This window comes from Acanthochromis polyacanthus, chromosome 1 (assembly GCF_021347895.1).
Source record: "Acanthochromis polyacanthus isolate Apoly-LR-REF ecotype Palm Island chromosome 1, KAUST_Apoly_ChrSc, whole genome shotgun sequence".
NCBI lineage: Eukaryota > Metazoa > Chordata > Actinopteri > Pomacentridae > Acanthochromis > Acanthochromis polyacanthus.
The window spans coordinates 11,867,064-11,881,345 of record NC_067113.1 but is presented as its reverse complement, the minus strand read 5'-3'; the positions used below and the strand labels follow the sequence as shown (position 1 = coordinate 11,881,345).

General features: G+C 38.9%; 1 long non-coding RNA gene across 1 annotated transcript; it reads right to left on the bottom strand.

The window, feature by feature from the left end:
* Positions 1-1,533: 1,533 nt before the first annotated feature.
* Positions 1,534-2,939, bottom strand: LOC127531770 (uncharacterized). The gene is made up of 3 exons (XR_007938856.1): positions 2,779-2,939; positions 1,942-2,050; positions 1,534-1,782 (listed from the first exon to the last, which is right to left on the bottom strand). It is a non-coding gene; the product is annotated as an uncharacterized LOC127531770 (long non-coding RNA).
* Between the last annotated feature and the right edge of the window lie 11,343 nt (positions 2,940-14,282).

The following is a 14,282-nucleotide window of genomic DNA, read 5'->3' as shown; positions in this document are numbered from 1 at the left end:
ATAATGAAACTCGATATATATATAATGAAACTTGATATATATATAATGAAAATTGATATATATATAATGAAAGTTGATATATATATATAATGAAACTTGATATATATATAATGAAACTTGATATATATATAATGAAAGTTGATATATATATATAATGAAAGTTGATATATATATAATGAAAGTTGATATATATATAATGAAAGTCGATATATATATAATGAAACTTGATATATATATATAATGAAAATTGATATATATATAATGAAAGTTGATATATATATAATGAAAGTTGATATATATATATAATGAAAGTCGATATATATATAATGAAACTTGATATATATATAATGAAAATTGATATATATATAATGAAAGTTGATATATATATATATAATGAAAGTTGATATATATATAATGAAAGTTGATATATATATATAATGAAAGTCGATATATATATAATGAAACTTGATATATATATAATGAAAATTGATATATATATAATGAAAGTTGATATATATATATATAATGAAAGTTGATATATATATAATGAAACTTGATATATATATAATGAAAGTCGGAATATAGAATGTTCAGATTTTCATTCCATCTATTCAAAGTTTCATTCCATATATTCAGACTTTTTCCTACTGAGCCCTGGAAGGACATGGCAAACAAAAACAGGAACCTTATTGGACATTTGCTCTTCAGATGAGCTCTTCTGTGATTATCTATCTGTCTTCATGGTTGTCACAGGGAACGGCGACTACGTTTGAGAAAACAGGTAATTTTTAGAGATGTTTTGATTCTGAACACTGAACGTGTTAGCATTAGCTTAGCTACTTAGCTTCGACTACATTTGCATCCCTACATAGCTTAAAGGTTAAACACATGCACCATATGTTGATGATAATGATAATATCTATGTTTATCTTTATAGTTGGTCTTAAGGCTGATTACGAGGCAGAGGTCAGCTGCTGCCTGGACACATCCATGATCACGCCACTGGTGGGACACAATTGTACTGGATTTCAGCTGAAGGCTGCTGTTCTGTCCAAACTGAGACATTTTTATTGTGACATACCCTCCACTGTTGTTAGCTTTTGATTCAATAATTTTTTTTGAGATGAGGAAATCACTATTGCATGTTTCTAGTTAAATACCCTACTTTTATGATATATCACTACAGCATGCACTTTTTATATTTTCCATCAATTTCACCCAAAAGTTGAATAACTATTTGTGAGCAGTGTATGTAGACACATAATAGAAGCACATTTCAATAATATGTCTGCTGCAGTAGTGCAGTTTATCTACCTAGATTGGTGTAACAGTAAAAAAACAACAATATATGCTACTGATGTTTCTGACTAAAATCTGCTTGAAAAGCACAACTGCTTATCTGTCAAAATGTGTGTAACAAAAGTGTGCACTGAACACTGAATAAAGTCTCTGTAGATTATAGACAAAATTTGCATCTCTCATCACAAATTTCTGTTCATTCATCCAAAGTGCATGGGTAAAATACAAAACAGGTGAAGTACTAAAAAAGATTTATTTTCTAGAAAAGCCAATAGTCAACAATGCAGTTTAATTCTGGGACAGTTGCTCCAGCACCGACACCATGCATCCCATCAGTGCAACCAAGGTTTTCATTCATCTTCTGGATGTTCTGGAGAATGGCAGAGGTCACGTCTTGGTGTCTTCCGATCTGTTCCAAGAACCGTTCCTCTGACCTCTCCAGATACTGCAGAGGATCCACAGCAGCTTCCTGGTTCCCTTTTCCTGCATAAAAGCACCAAAAAGTACTAGTTGTCAGTAATTATTTTCTATTTTCATAAACACAGTTAACTTAAAGTAAATGTTCTATTTTGTGATTTTAGGATGGGTCAAAAGATAACATACTGATCATGTTGATGTCTGCATAGTCTAAACAGATCTTACTTGATTTGGTCTGTAGAGAGGAGGACAGCGTGGAGGAGCTGCAAGACGGAACCAGTAAGCTGCAGACTAGTGCTCCTGGTAACTGGACCTCATCATCCAAGGCCGACAACTAAATAAAATGAACAAGACATGCTGTTGATAGCATCTGTAATACAAATGATTTTATCCATTAACTGATTTATTGCTTTGTCCATACAATGTTAGAAAGTGTTACAAATAATACCTGTAATAATTTCCAACAGTGATAAATGCCTTGTTTTATTTTACAACAAAAAACACCAAAAGCATCTGTGTATAAGAAATCAGTGCATTGGATTTCCACATCTGCAAAGCTAGAAAATCACACATCAGAATTTCACCTTGAAATTATGAAAATAGCTGCAGATTACCAGTACTCTTTACTTCATTGTGTTAACTTGATCATTTCAATCAGTTTTTTAGACTTGTATTACTGATACGAAACATAATCAACACATAAATTAAAATGTGTTCGCAAAGAGTTCACTGGTTCTTCAAGGAAAATTTCCATGATAACCATATAGTTCAGTAATATGAATAATGGGTCATTGTGTAACAGCGTGGGAGGTTCTGAATACAGGTCTTGGACTGAAATATTGCTGCTGCTTTCCTCCGGTTTTATAAGGAGTTGTTTCATAGCTTGTTAGCTTACCAGCGGCTAACTGGCTGGCAAACAATAGTTGAACGCCAACCTCTAATCACTGATCCGGTGTCCGGACCGCGTTAGCTGGCGGAACGTTCATAATACTGATGTGGGACTGTTGTAGCTAGCATATTCATAGTAGGATAACAGCAGGATGTTGGAGAAATAAAACTTACCATTATCAGGATCGCTGGTCTGCATGGCAGACTCTTAGCGCATCGCACTGCTTGAATGTCTGTGTGTTTCAGGCCGATTTTAAAATAAAACTCAATAAAATTCTCGTCCGGGTGAGTGTCCTTCATTGTCGCTTCGCCATACGGACATGTCCCTTCCGGGGCTCGGTAGGAAAAAAGATTTGATATATATATAATGAAAGTTGATATATATATATAATGAAAGTCGATATATATATAATGAAACTTGATATATATATAATGAAAGTTGATATATATATATAATGAAACTTGATATATATATAATGAAACTTGATATATATATAGTGAAAGTCGATATATATATAATGAAAGTCGATATATATATATATAATGAAAGTCGAGATATATATATAATGAAAGTTGATATATATATAATGAAAGTCGATATATATATAATGAAAGTTGATATATATATAATGAAAGTTGATATATATATATATATATATCAAGTTTCATTATATATATATCAAGTTTCATTATATATATATCGACTTTCATTATATATATATCAACTTTCATTATATATATATCAACTTTCATTATATATATATCGACTTTCATTATATATATATCAAGTTTCATTATATATATATCAAGTTTCATTATATATATATCGACTTTCATTATATATATAATTTCCTAAACGGCATGCCATATATATATATATATATATATATATATATGAAATTTGTTGAATTGAAAGATTTGAAAGATAAATTCTAAAAGTCAAAAGTGTCTCTAAATCACTTTTAAGGAGAGAAAACGGGAGCAAAATTTTGTAATAGAGTAAGACATGTCAGCGTTTTCACATTTGATGGTGGAAAAAAAACAGTCCCATTTATTTCTTTGACATAAGCAGCAATAAAAAACAATAAAAAACAACACACATTTGGATACAAATGTGTGTTGTACTCTCCTTGCTTTCCCACCCCTCCCTCTTCTCCCATCCCTCCCCCTTGCCCTCCTCTGTCCTTCTCAACCCGGCCGGCCAGCAGGCAGATGGGTCCCCCCTATATAGAGCCGGGTTCTGCTCGAGGTTTTTTCCTGTTAAAAGGGTGTTTTTCCTTGCCACTGTCGCCTTTGGGCTTGCTCTGGGGCTCAGGCATATGGGTTCTGTAAAGCGTCTTGAGACAATTTGACTATAATTGACGCTATATAAATAAAACAGAATTGAATTGAATTGAAAAAAAAGACCTCCACCACACTGAACATCTATGGAGCACCAGCGAAATTCACTGGATTTTGGTTGATTTTTTTCTGAATGTTCTTAAACATTTTTTATTTGCTTTTTTCCACCAAAAACTATTCGAAAAATTCCTAAAAAAATTTTGAAAATGTGGAAGTTTTCACTGTGAAAATATATATATATATTTTCCACATTTTTAAAACTTTAAAGTGGGTCAATTTGACCCGCAGGACGACAGGAGTGTTAAAATTATTTTGATGATCTGAAACATTAAAGTGTGACAAAAATTCAAAATTAAGAATATCAGAAATTATGACTTCACAGCAGCGTAGATGGCTTAGAGAGGAGGGAGCATGGGGTGCATGATGGATTAGTTTGGCAAAATCAGATGACTTTGAGATAAGTTCCTGTTTGGAGCTGTAATGAGAACAGTTTTTGTTGATTCAAAGTGCATCAACTCATTTTGCTTCATTCAAAAACTATTAGAAAAGATTTAGATCACAGGGTCACAGTCGTCTCAGTTTATTTAAAGTCAGGTGACTTTCATCTGCTTTGGGTTGACACACTTCAGTAAAAACTATTATAGAACAATGAAATTCACATCAATGAGGAATGCAACGCCCTCCTTCAGAAGACAATGTACTAACAGTTTGTTTTCTGTTGGTTTGTTTTGGTTTTTTATGTGGAAAACAAATAATATAGAGCAAACAAACAAGAAAAAATACGTACAATAATATGTATATAATGTAATAATATACATAATATAACAAAATGTAAGAGGCATATAATATGTCCTCAATCGGTGAACGAAACATGCAGTTTTAAAGGGTGTCCTTTTGTATAAACAGTGTGTTCATCTTGATAACTAAGTAGAGACAGTTACATGGACAGGATGAATTAAAGTCTCCATCAAGCTGGTTAATGTTTAATGAATCTGATGCTATAAGTTTATGTTTAATGAATCTGATGCTATAGATTCTGATGCTATAAGTTTACAGCAGTTAGCTCAGGTAGCACACTGGGAAACAGCCTCATGTATTAAACAGAGTAACTCCAGGACAGCGTATATCTCATTCAGAGGAAATGGGGGCTCCTATCAGCTCTTGAAATAACCAATTGTACCTTTCTCGTCTGACTTTTGTCAGGGCTGCTGGCAGCTTGACTCACTTCCAGCAGGAGTTCACAGTTAGAGAAACGTGACCCTCCATTTCTTCCCCTCCGTGCTGACCTTTCGCTGGGGCGGCAGGCTAATTTTTTGCTTCAGTGACCAGCAGTCGGGATGTGTCACTTAATTTAACCTGGAACGGATACAGGTATGCGTGACACAACCGGCTGAATTGAACTCTCCTCTGGTTGATCTAAAGAGCATATGGGGGAACTAGGAGGGCTGATGTAATTTTACAGACAGCATCACACATGGGAGAGGACATGACACAGTCTGCTGTGAGAGTATTCTGCAGGTATGTAGGTGATCCAGGTCATTTCTCAATCAAATTTAAATCTACATTTAACCGCCGTATGGCCAGACGGGTTTAGAGAAGCATGACTGGAAAATTCCAAGATGAAAACACAGCCCCAAATGGGAAATCAGTTTAGATTACCAACCATGGTAACAGCTCACAGGTTTTAATTCTGTACTGAGCATTACTAAAATCCAAGTCACTATACATTTAAAACCTCCCCAGCCATGTTTGTTTTGCCTGCAAACCATATAGTATCCCTTTGGAGAAGAGTTAGTCTCTATATGTCAGTTACCTTGTAGTTAGGTTCAGGTAAAACTAACTTTTCATAGCTGCTGTGGCTTTCACCCGACAAACAGACAAAACTGTGAACAAACAGGTGGGGAGACGGCTGCAAATCTCCCATCAGTGACAGAATGAAATCAACTTCTATTAAAGTCTTCCAGTAAATTTAAACAACAAACAGCTTTTCATGAATGCAGCAGCAGCATTTGGAAGCTAGCTAGTGAGCCTCATTTTTGCATTTATTTTACTTTTCTGATGTCTTTCCCTTTGGCAGATGTGCAGATTTAATCAGGGGAATCGATTAAGAATGATCATTTAACCTGAATTCACTTCCTCATATTCTCAATGATAAAAACAAGCGTTAGCTCCTTCGGTGAGTCGGTTGAGGCTGAGGGAGACGCTAACCTGCAATTACAAACTTCAGCCTGCAAAACTCTGAAACACTAAACAGTCACCTTCTAGAATTAATAAAGATCTTCATTGTAAACTATGCTTCCTGTAACATGTGTCATTCATGTCAGTCCTGTCCGGTTTTGTCTGATTCTTCTGTACAGTCAGTTTTACTATGACTTGGAGGGAATGTGTTTGTCCCTGTACTCTCTGAGGTATGGACCTCACAGTGGAACATCCTGAAACATGGCTGCTGGTAAAATAAGATCAGGTTTTACCATGAACCACTGAACTGGGTTGGTGCATGCAAAGGACCCACAAAACGACAGAAGGAAGGGATTGTTGTTGCTGCCTTAAATCTAGAACAAAGTCCAGACACAAAGGATCCTCTACCCTGTGTTCTTTGTGAGCTGAGTTTAGTGGGTAGTATTTATATTTAATTCTGTTTTTATGCTAAAGACACAGGAGGAAGAAAATAAAATCTTTAAGACTGCATGGTCAGATCTTTACAGGCTTTGGACATTTAAAGAGAAACAGAAGTGTAAAATAAAATGTGTTTTTGTGTAAATAAACACTTAATTTGAACAATACAGTTTGAAGTCAGGGGAGTTCGGGTTCCATTCCTCCCTAAAGCCAGCTCTATCTGTATTCAGCTGTTGAAATGTGAATTTCTTTGGTGAGGGATCAATAAAGTTTATCTTTAACTTTGTAACTATCAAACAACAACAACAACAAAGCTGGCTTACACGATCAACAGGAAAAGAAGAACCAGAGTGAGAGTTTGGATGTGTAGTGAAAAGCAGCAGTGTGTGGAGAGCCACTGATGTATTCATCTCATTTCCCTCCATTCAATGCCTGAATATAATCAGCTGACGTGTAGAAATGAAACCGTGTTCACCGACATTGGATACTGTTTGCAACGCCGTTCATAAACGCTGACTGCCAATGTAAGAACAAACAGCAGAGAGAATAAGACGGATGATGACCAGCAGGTCTGCAGCAGTGGTTTCATGACAGACGTTCAGAAAAAAGCAGCACAAGTTGCAGTTAGTGTTTCATTCAACCAGGATAGTGTCATGAAAAGGTAAACTAAGTCACTTTGTGTGTATCAGAATGGATTTCTAACCAGAAAAGACTCTTAATCTGACCTCAACCTCAGCTTCACCATTTCATCTCCTATTTTACCGTAAAATGTCACATAAAAGGTTTAGATATGGCACACCAATGTGCATGAAGTAACATGCTGTTTTTCTGCAACTCCAAACACATGTATGGAGTGTTACAATGAAGTGATCTGAAAACCACACTGATTCTTTGAAGGTTCACAAGTCGAAGCAGCTCCAAACCGAGACTGGTGGAAAGGAAGTTCTGGTCCCTCTACCCTACACCCTTCCTCTGGATCATCCACACAACTCACTGCCAACAGAATGAAACATCCTGTCTTCCAGCATAAAGTAGATCCAGTCAGAACCGATCACATGATCCGGAAGAAGCCGTTTAAACTCTCTCACAAACCATTTTCCTCATATAAAATAAGATCAGACCAAGTGTGACATCCAAGACACGTTAACAAGATGTAGATGAACACGAGGTGAAGGAAAGGTAGCAGAAGTTTGGTGGGTTCACCGCTCTTCCCTGATGTTCCTGCGCTGTATGGGATGTACAGAGGAGAAGACTTGATAATGTGGCACGGCTGTCCTCGCTGGGATTCCTCAAAGAACTCCCTTTGATTGTCTTCCTTTCTTCTTTCTCTTTCTTTCTTGTCTTCTTCTTCCCTCTGTCTTCCCTTTTCTCCTCTTCACCTTCAACCACTCTGTCATCCCTCCCTCTCCCAGCTCATCAGCTGTACGCCCCAGCCCTCCTCACCCCCACCCACCCAGCTCCCATGATGGGATGGCGGGGGGGGGTTTGTGTTGCGGTCGCCCTGTTTATGCAATCCCCCTTGTTTTGAAGTGACAGGCCGGGGATAGATATGCAATATTAAAGAGAGGCCTTATGAATTTTTGACATCTAATTAGTTGCTTCCCCGTTAACATATCGTTGCTCGCGGGGGCATGGAGAGCTCCACCGGGGCCCCTCTGAAGTACAGGGCAGGAAAAAAGGGGCCCGCTGCCACCTCTAATGTATTCCTCTCTAATGTAAGTAGTAATCATAGCACTAAGGTTAATTAATGGCCCTCCGAAGCCCTGATTTCTACAGAATACCAGACCTGTGGTAGCACCGGAGCACCAATTAGAGGCTTTTTTCTGCTCCTACTGCAAATGTTAATAGCCGGTGTTTCAGGGCCGCAGAGCGACGGGGAGGAGGTAAAGCGCTGAGGTGATCGTCGTAACGCTTTATGGATGGCACACAGGCCGGCACAACGAGTCTCACAGCCAAACGGCACAGAGCAAGGTGCACTGCAAACATTTTTTCTTTCCTTCTTGCACCAAATGGCCATAATTTATCTGCGGGGGGTTGATAAGCTGGTTGATCAATAGCATTGACTCAGCCATTATGTGGCCAGCTGCTAGACCGGTGGGATGTGTGTTTCTGGGTGCCATCATGTTTTATCTGTCAGTCAAACATGATGGGAGAGAAGCTAACACGTCGCACAAAGAGCATTTATTGATGCATCTGAAAATACAGACCAGGGAATAACAATAGAAGTGAAGGCTTATGGGGACTCACATGGACAGACTGGATAACGGTCCAAGTCCAAGAGAGAAATTCTTATCAGGGGTCGAGTTTCAGAATGGTTGGATCCTTAATATCCCACAATGCATTAGACCATTCATACCTTTAAGATGTCCACGTTCGATGTGCCCAGTAAAATGAGGATTCTCCTTTAGTTTATCAACACAAACTCACAAAACTCTCCACAGACACAGAGGACTCTTTAAGACCGCTGAGATCTATAATACACAAAATCCTTCACATTCTGGTGTGAAAGTTTTGGTCACTTTCCGTTTCCTGATCGCACTTAAGAGATGCTCTAAACTGATCCCTGAAAGCTAGTTTTGAACAGATTAATAATGGCTTCAGTGAACCTACATCATGTTTTCTTTATCCTCGTTTTAAAACAAACAAAAAAGCAAAAAGATTTTTAAAAAATAAACAGAGTTTGGACACTGATTCTTGGATTTCTAAACTCTGGGAGTACTTTTTTAGCTTCAGCAGTGTACAAAAAGAACCACAGTCCTCCCACTTAATCTGTTATTCACAGCATAGAAATACGTTAAACCGATAAATTTAATGATCAACTATTATAAATAAATCAATTACAAAGTAATGATCAACCAGGATTATGCATTTATTTAAACCCTCTATTTATTCAATATTTAAGTAAATATGGTGATAGGATATACATCTGTGATGGTAATTTTAGTAGTAGTTTTATTACAATATACCATCAGATGAGTTTTCATAACTTATTTTTTTTAATGTTTTTTGTACATAACAGTAGAAAAAGTAAATGGAAAAAAAATACAGATGATATTCCCTTTGTCCCCACAAGTCATGTCCTTTTCCAATCTGATCCTTTTTGGAATATCATCCCCATCCTCCAGGTATGATATCCTGATTTTCCCATCTGAAATTCTGAATGGATGCTGGTTTTATTCCTTTGGAAATCAGGAGAAAAAAAGATGTGACTGGTTCTATAGGCAGCCAGAAAAGGCTCTGCAACTGGTCCATGCTCACGCCCGTCATACATTCCTGCCCTCTGATTGGTTCCCTCCTCTACCTCCTCCACCTCCTCCTCCTCCTCCTCCTCTTCCTCCTCCTCTTCCTCTTTATTGTCCATGCATTTCTGTGATCTCCCTCCTTTCTTGGTCCTTCCTGCTGCTTTACTTCATTCTGTTCTCTTCTCCTTCCTCTATCTGCTGACATGAAGCAGAGTTTATTCATTTTAAAGTACTAAATTCACATTTTCTTTTTTGGGAGAAATTTTTTGCAACATTTCAAAAGCACTGTTCAGATTTCCTTGACAGCTATATGGAAACGCAGCTACGGTGAGCGATGGTGAGTGATGACAGATTTATCTAGTTTAGCCAGAAGAACAGAAACCAGAAGGAGCCGTCGATAACCACACTGTTGATCCCCAACACACTGTTAGCAGTCTGCAGGTCAGTCTCTGACAGAAAGTTTCACATGCACACTATTACACTGATACAGAACAAATCCAGCCCAGGATTAAGTCTCTGTCTCCACATTACCTAAAATCATCCTCATCACAGCAGCTACATGCAGCTGTAGAGCCCACAGTGAGAAGAAATGTTTCTGTTGCTGCATGGAGCTCTGACACGTTTCCCCGGGTAAATAAAGCTTATAAGAAAAGAGTGCGCACGCGTGCACGCACACACACACACACACGCACACATGCACACACACACACACACACACACACACACACACACACACACACACACACTCTGTCACTCACAGCTCGGCTCACAGTTCACATAATGATGAAGTGACCAAAGGAGGAGTGTGTTGTTGTGTGTGTGGAGCCTCGGCTCAGCTTTGAACTGGAGATGTCAGTGACTCCATCGGCCGTCTTCTTCTTCTTCTCCTTCTGATGTTCTCCCTCTGTCTCCCTCTTCCACCATGTGTCTCTGTGTCTCTCAGCGGCTGGCCTTTGTTCATATTTGATTCCCATAGGTGCTGCTGGAGGACAATATTGAAATTTGAAATTGAAATTTGGAACTTTGCATTTAATTGATAAATGAATTTGTCAGTTATATAAAAAGTCTCAGCAGCTTTAGCATTAGCTTAGCCTTGGCATCAGGGATTCAGTGAGCTACACTTTATTTACATGACACTTTTTATACAGCATAAGAAGGATGTGAATGTGAACAGAAAGATGAATTGAGACTATGAAGCCCACTAGAAATTAACAGTCATGGATGAATAATAATGCAATATTAAACTGTTGACACTGAACATGAAGATAATACATGATTAAATCTAATCTTTATGAAACGCTGTAGAGCATGAAAACTAAAAGTTGTTGTCCTGAGATCTAGAGTGACTTAAAGAGCCAGAGGTCCTGTCCTGGTTCACTTCAGGCTTTTTACAGGAGAGTCAGACGATCAGTGCAGAAGACGACTGAAGACCAGCACTGTCTGTCTGAAGACAACATTTCTGCTGTCTGGAAGAAGAGAAATATGATCTTAAATCTGTATCAGGGTGGGGAATGGACAAATAAAGGCATTAAAAATGCACATTAATGATCCAAATACATTAGATACATTAAAGTGAATTAAAGTGATCCTGATCAGACTCAGAAAGTTCTCAAGTGTTAATTAACAAGTTGTTGGAAGTCTATACGCCTCCAAATTCAGTTTTGTGTGTATTTTACAGTTCACACGTGGTTTATTCTGACAAAGTAAAATATCTCAACACATTTGACTGTATGTAAGTCTTTATAAACACGCATGTAGTCAGAGTTTTCCTTTTCACTCACCTGAGCTCAGACTGTCGTCTACCTGTCTCTCTGATCCTCTTTCCTAAACAAATGGAGGCTTCCCTTATGCCTCGTAGACAAGCAGAACCCTCAAACACCCCGTCCCAGACAACCCTGATCAATTAACTGATTATTCTCTGCTCTGGCTGCTGATTGGTCAATCAGAGAGGCTATTAATCACCTTCTATCTGTGCTGATCAGAAGATGCCTATCCTGTTCTCTCAATCAAGTCCACACACACACACACACACACACACACACACACACACACACACACACACACACACACACACACACACACACACACACACACACACACACACCGCATGAAGTTCAGTTCCAGAAAGCTGCTGCTGACCTGTTTGTATGGAATTATCTGCATCGTTTTTTTAAGTTTTTTTAATTTTACTTTCACAATCCTGTTTGAGCAGCACGTGATTTGCTGCTCATTTCTCCAGATGGTAGAAATGAGGGTAAACATGAAACTTACTCCCATTGTGGTGAATTAATTTACTCACATTCAGATTTTTTTTCTCTTGCAGACTCAGAGAGTAGACAATACTGTGCATCAGATCATAAATTGGCTTTAAATGGTGCTAATGGCTCTGATTTTACATAATAATGTGCAGCTGCTAACGCTAACATTCCATTATTAGTGTTTATTAGGAACCCATTTCAGTGGCCTGTTGTGATGCAGCCACTCAAACATCAGAAGAGCTAAAACAGTCGGGGGATCAGCGGTTCAGGCTGTGGGCCACTGACTGGGGCTGTTACCCCTACCTGCCCTACCTGCCCTGGGGGTACCTTAGTGTCATAAATATTAAAGCATATGTCCGTTATTAACACAGGTAACAGACTTTATTTTTTGGTGTGTAATAAGTGCAGAAATTGCCATCTTACTTATTACAAATATCAGTACAACAGCATGTACATTTAACTGTGAAAAACTGTATTCTTTTAGAGAATTAAATGAAAAAAATACAATCTTATTACACATATTGTGGCATTTTTCGGAAAATTTATTTTTTCAAGAGAATAAAAAATAACCACACTATTCTCCTGAGTCACCTGTTTATGGTGATTCTGTGTTAAATGATTATAGAGTTTACAGATTTTTACCGTCATGGTCCGACAGTTTGAGATGCAGAAACATTTTTTACAGTGTAGAGAGTATAAAAATATAAATAGATGAGTTTCTCCATGTCTTCTGGCTTTCTTCTCACAGTTCTCCACTCGTGCACGGCTGGGGTTGTCGGTCAGGCGTGTGCACGTGACAGTGGGTGTGTTGCATCCTGTCAGAGAGGAGCAGGAGGAGCAGCATTGTGATCTCCTCCTGCATCCTGAACGCTCACCTCATCCCTGCCTCCCTGCCATAAGATTCTTTTTTGTCATTCCCTCTTTTTTTCCTTCCTTTTTTTCAATTAGAGTCAATTGACCTGACAGAATTGCCAGCAATTAAGTGATTTTTGTAATGGTCCTGGGCTAATTTGCCTTGGCTTGTCAGCTGTATTTTATGTCACCAACCCCCCACCTCGCTTACTCTCTCTGGCACATAATAGCTTATAATTTCAAAATCTTTACCCTCCGCTTCCTTCTCAATAAATCGCAATTACAGGAAGTTGTTAGAGATGCCTAAACTCCCCGCCGCCTCTCCTCCACCCCCACCGCTTCACTTTGTGCCATCAGAGATATTTTTATGTTTTTTGTGCGGCTGACGGAGCGGCAGAGGAAATCTATTTGTTTGCAAAGCTTTAATGCGATCGTACTTCATGTGTGCACACTGAGTCCAACTCTCCGGCTCTCAGATAGCTCCTTCCCTCCACATCGCTCGTTAACAACAGGATTTTCTGGTGGCTGGTGTTTGGATGGAATATTTGTTAGCTGATGGATCCTTCTGGGGGTTTGAAAACACTCACCAGAGGTCCTGATGGAGGTCATCTGGTCGGAGGCGTCCTTCAGGGTCGCTGCTGATTTAAAGGCAGCAGGTCGGTCAGGAGGTTTCAAACCGTCTCTCTTTGCTCCTGCTTCCTCTCATCCTCCCAGCTCAAACCCACCGCCACGCTTCACATCTCCTCATAAAATATGCAAATGAACTTCAAATGAAATACCTTTCTCCGAGCTCGAATCCCCCCCCACCCCAGTCCCATACCCCCCACACCCCAACACTAATCATCTCTGTATGTAATAACTCCAGAGCTGAGCATCTGCTTGCCTCCATAACACTCCACTGATCTCTCCTCCACCCATCCCACATCCCCTCCTCCTCAACACAGTATTAGGTCGTAATGACTTAGCGGTTAAAAGCAAATAGATGCCAGGGGACATATAGATACCCCCCACCCCCTCCAAATCCACACACATTCTACCTCCTCACAACCACACACTCCCGATGCCCGACTCTGGCTACTCAGGATGGATAGCGAAGAACTCTCAGAGGGATGTGTGGTCAGAAAGTGTCTCCCTCTACACCCATGGGAGGTATAGAGGTAGGGGTGGTGGGGGATAAAAGTTAGTCTCATCACGTCAGACAAAAGAAAGATGTGTTGGTAAAAAGAACCTGGAAACAGCAGGACTGAAGCGATTAGTCTGAGTACTAGAACACTCACCTGACTTCTTACTTCCTCCACCTCAAACTTGGAGGACTGGTGTGGTTTCGGCTGAGTGTCGTCGCTGCAGAGGCGGCTGATCGATGCATATT